Here is a 5,000-nt window from a genome sequence, read left to right as displayed (position 1 = left end):
ATAAGTCCTTCAAGACCTGATGCTACCTTAAGACGTGGGACCCGAAAGTTGGACGAGGAGATCCATGTTATTTTTCTCAAGACAACTGTCATTGCGTTGGGTTGGATTGGATTTGAACTATCCTTGGGTGCCATGATGGGTGATTGCGGATTTGTTGCTTTGATTTTATTGCACCGGTTGACCAGAAGGGTGGCTATCTACATATCCAGTCAATCAATTAGGGCAAGGTGCTGGTCACCAAGACAGAAAATGGGTAGAATTGCCTTCCTTAGAATGACCAGCTGTGGGATAGTTTGGAGGAGGTTTGAATACCATTGTTGTCCAGCATGGAGGATCAAGGTCACACATAAGTTCCAGTTCAGAAGAAGTCTATGCACAACGATCTGGTCGAAAACCACACAGTGCTAAATTGGCACCAGATAAGGGTCAATGGAATTCAAGAGGGTTGAACTTAAGACCGTTGGTGGCAATGTAATGACTCTAGGCCGATGACTTGCTTAACACCGCCCCCTGCTCTTCTCCTACGTCAGTGTAGCAAACAGAAGGAAGGACCTTCCAGAATGGCTTCTAACTTTGCATCGAGGTTCTCCTGCTGGTTGCTGGTTGATGTAGAGCTGAGTTGCTCGGACCTCCCTTCCATTTGGATCCCTCTCGGGGCAAAGCACTTTGATCCCACAGAGACAGGATCAAAGACAGCCCCAGCCGGGGATCGCTGACTCTCGAGTGAGCCAGAAAGCTCGCTGCCGGTAGGAGAAGGACGCTTGGGCCTGCCGAGCTGTCTTTTCCAAACCTCTCCCGTAGAACGCAGCTATCCACCGTTGTGGGACCACTCCATAACTCCCACGGTGCCTGGCGGAGCTGTCCTGTGGCTGTCCTAGTTAAATGAGGAAAGTCACAGAACGGTGGAAGTGGGTGAAGCATGAACGGAGCACAACAGCTGTGCTGGAAGTGTCCCACAGAAATGCTTTCACAGATGGGGGAACTCTTCGAAATAAATAGATCATCCTCCCCCACTCCTGTTGAAGATTTTTTTAAAACCCTGCTCGCTTCCCACTTTCTCATTGCCTTCGCTTCCCAAGCACCTGCAGCTTCCAAGGGACCCTTGTCTCCTGCTTTAATGGACGTCTGCTCCTTCCTTTTTTTTTTTCCTGTTGTTTTGTTTTTGCATTAAATTTATATCCCACCTTCCCAGCTGTCATGATTCACCGGTGGACAGAGTTCGCTATGGGATTCATTATCCATTCTGCCGCGGCCCTGCGGCAAAATTTGGAGGTGGAAGCCTTACAGATACAAATGTGAGCTTTTCAAGTTCAGCTCTTTGAAAGTCTCCCCTTTGGAGACAAAACGCCATTTTCATCGATCTGCAAAGTTTCTTGGGCCGCAGCTGGTACCTAAAAGTTGGGGCAGTTTTCCCAACTGCTTCCTTTTTTTTTTTTCTCCCCCTGGCTAATTATTCAAAAGAGGTGGCATTTTGCAAGGGCTTAATGCCCAGCGCCAGCAAAATATCTGATTGGATATAGAAGACCTCAGCAGTTTTCCAGCCCGAAACCCTGCTTAAGGTGGATTAATTTTATTTTATTTTTTTTTAAAAAAAGGGGGAGAAAATATGCAAATGGCTAGGATTCTAATTAGGCCATCTTGCAAGGCAAGAATTCAAAAGACGAGATAACCACTTTAGTGCAAGGGCCATGTGCAAATGAAGTAAAGAATGTTTTTTTTTAAAAAAAATACAGCATCCGTCTAAATTTTAGACCCATGAAGGATTTGTCGAGGTGGGGTTTTTTGGGTTTTTTTTTTACAACCCCCCCTTTTTTAGGCAGTTTTTTTTAGAAAGCCAGACCTCATCAAGGAGAGAAGCAACTTAGAACTAAGGAGGAATTTCCTGATAGAACAATTAATCAGTGGAACAACTGGCCTCCAGAAGTTGTAAACGCTCCAGCACTGGAAGTTTTCACCTAGGGCTTATTTTCAGACTAGGTCTTATTTTCAGGGAAACAGGGTAGAAAAAAGAACTTCCATCCCTGGAGGTTTTCAAAGAAGCGTTTGGGCGACCCGTTTGTCCAGAAACGGAACAGGGGTCTCCCGGGTTGGACTAGAAGACCTCCGAAGTCCCTTCCTTCCAACTCTGTTTCTTCTGTTACTTAAAGGCTTTCGTGGTCTTTGTGAAAAGGCAAAGTAGATGGGGCTGAGGACGCTCTTTTGCCGTTGCAGGGTTTTCCCTCTGCCGCCAAATAGCTGGAGGTTGCCTTATTGAAGCCGAATATCACCGTGCGTGACAACTTCACTCAATTGTAGCCTGCCGCGACTGCATTAGCCTGCAGGGAAACATCGGATCCACGTTGGCCGTGACACTCAATTTTACTGTAAAACACATTCATGTTGACACGGCATCAGTTTTCAGAAGCATTAATGCATACGGGAGCATCTCTCCCTCTCTCTCTCTCTCTCTCTCCTTGTTGGTATGATTGTTTGTGTGTGTCTCTCTCTCTTTCTCTCGTTGGTGTTATTTGGTTTCTTCTCCGGCTCGGAGCCAAAGCTGTTAGAAATGTGTTTTTTTTTCTTTTTATCTCCTTGCAAAGACTTCTCTTTAGTCCTGGGACCCTAGCGTTCGATTCATTGGCGTTGAGCCTTTTTAAGTCATTGCGATCCAAAGTAGAGACTCTCGGGGTTGAACGGTTGGGTTCTTGGTAACCTCTGAGCTTCATGGTTTTCCTGCGGGCATTTTGTTACCCAACTAGGTAATATCATCCGAAGGGAGTGTGGGAGGAGGAGGACTTTGGAGTCCTTGGTACTTTCTGAGCTGGATTGTTGCAGACATTTCATGACCCAACTAGGGAACATCATCCGAAGGGAGTGTGGGAGGAGGAGGACTTTGGAGTCCTTGGTGGTCTCTGAGCTGCGTGGTTTTCTTGGAGACATTTCATGACCCAACTAGGGAACATCATCAGTGCTAGGTGGTTGGTTGGCAGGGAGGAGGAAGAGGATGATGACTATGGGGTCCTTGGTGCTGTTTGAGCTGGATTGTTGCAGACATTTCATGACCCAACTAGGGAACATCATCAGTGCTAGGTGGTTTGCAGGGAGGAGGAAGAGGAAGAGGAGGAGGAGGACAACGACAACAACTATGGGGTCCTTGGTGCTCTCTGAACTCAGTTGTTTGCTTGCGGATGTTTTATTCCCATACCAGCCAACATCATCGGTGCTGGGTAATGACTAAGGATGATCATCAGTGCCCTACTGTATGTAAACAGGGAGCAAACCACACTCACTAGCACTGATGATGTTACCTGGTTGGGTCATAAAATGTCCACAAGGAAACAACCCAGCTCAAACAGCACCAAGGACTCCCCAGTTCCACCTTGAGCTACAGGTATTCTCTTCTATTGGACACACACATACACAAAAACAAACACACACACACACACACACACTAAGACTGCTGTGGGGAAAAAAAAATCATTTTGAGACAGACTCCTTCAACGGAGGAGCCGTGATGGAGCTTGAAAGCATCTCTGGAGTTTTGCTTCCGATCCGGAGTTTTCTCGCCAGAAATGTGCTGTCAAGAACTTTGCGGTGTAGCAAGATAGCGTGTTAAACTCACGCTGAGAAGATCAGGATTCAAACACTCATCCAGCCATGAAGTTCAGGGAAGACATGTCAACCTTTCTGCTTCATAGTGCACTTTAAAGAGCCAGGAGATCCTAATATTTAGGCCTCGGGGCAATTTCCTTCTTCTTCTTCTTCTTCTTCTTTTTTCTTTCCTTCTTTTTCTACCGATCTGGAGGAAAGGGGTTGACGGGGAAAAAAACAACAACCCAGTTTGAAGAGATGCCTAGCCTTTGTCATCAAGGTTTGCAGATTTTTGACCTACAGTATAAGAAAACCTCCTTCTGCTCTTCCTCCCAATCCCACGGGGTTCTGAAAGGAAGAGAAAGAAAGGAGGGAGGGAGGGAGGGAGGGAGGGAAGGAAGGATGGATGGAAAAAGGAAGGAAGGGACAGAGAGGAAAGGAAGAAAAAGAAGGGGAAGGAATGAAGGGAGGGAGAGAGGAAGGAGAAAAGGAGGAAGCGAGAAAAGGAGAAGAAGGAAGAAAGGAAGGAAGGAAGGAAAAAGGAAAGGAAAGGACAAAGAGAGGAAAGGAAGAAAAAGAAGGGGAAGGGAGGGAGGGAGGAAGGAGAAAAGAAGAAAGCAAGGAGAGAAAGGAAGGAAGGAAAAAGGGAAGGAAGAGACAGAGGAAAGGAAGAAAAAGAAGGGAAAGGAATGAAGGGAGGGAGTGAAGGAGGAAGGAGAAAAGGAGAAAGCAAGGAAAGGAAGAGAAGAAGGAAGGAAGGAAGAAAAAAGGGAAGGAAGGGACAAAGAAGAAATGAAGAAAAGAAGGAAGGGAGGAATGGAGGGAGGGAGGAGAAAAGTAGGAAGGAAGGAAAGGAAGAGAAGGAAGGAAGGACAAAGGAAGGGAAAAAAGAAAAAGGGGAAGGAAGGTGAAGGGAAATGAAAGGAAGGGGAGGAAGGAGGGAAAAGAGAGAAAGAAAGAAAAAAAAAACAACCCTAAGGGAACAAAAGACCATAATGGCTGGTCTTTGATATCCTTGACAATGATCCTCAAAGAACATTACATTCAGGGTCTGGCAGATTTTTATTTTTTATTATTTAAAAAAAAAAAAAAGAAGAAGAAGAAGTAATGGCATTCTGTCTCGGCGATGCTTTCCGTCGTCATTCTGGCCACGGAACAGCGAGGTCATAAGCTGAGCTCGGCGAAGGGAGCCAGAAGTTGAAATGACGCTGAGAGAACGTCTGGGAGATGAGAGGACAGAATTACAAGCAAAAGTGCAGGCCTGCTGAGGCAATTACGGCTTAATGGGGTCATTTGGAAGGCAATTGCCAGGGGTTAATGTAGTATGGAGAAACGAGGTGAGATTGCACTGAAATTTGGGGCCAGAGAATGTGTTAAGATGAAAGATCAGAGCGCCTGGGATTCTGCAGTGGGCAGGGTGGGTGGGAGGG

At 46.2% G+C, this 5,000-nt stretch overlaps 1 protein-coding gene and 1 long non-coding RNA gene across 4 annotated transcripts in view; both read left to right on the top strand.

Moving 5' to 3' along the window:
* The window catches only part of PBX3 (PBX homeobox 3), a 160,459-nt gene that overhangs the window by 54,464 nt on the left and 100,995 nt on the right, over positions 1-5,000 (top strand). The gene's annotated exons all lie outside the window — the stretch shown is intronic.
* Positions 1,193-2,388, top strand: LOC148111809 (uncharacterized). The gene is made up of 2 exons (XR_015730226.1): positions 1,193-1,295; positions 2,212-2,388. It is a non-coding gene; the product is annotated as an uncharacterized LOC148111809 (long non-coding RNA).

Source organism: Pantherophis guttatus, chromosome 16 (assembly GCF_059756535.1).
Source record: "Pantherophis guttatus breed Tessera chromosome 16, ASM5975653v1, whole genome shotgun sequence".
Lineage (NCBI taxonomy): Eukaryota > Metazoa > Chordata > Lepidosauria > Squamata > Colubridae > Pantherophis > Pantherophis guttatus.
The sequence above is the reverse complement of the archived record's forward strand: the minus strand, read 5'-3'. Positions and strand labels throughout refer to the sequence as shown.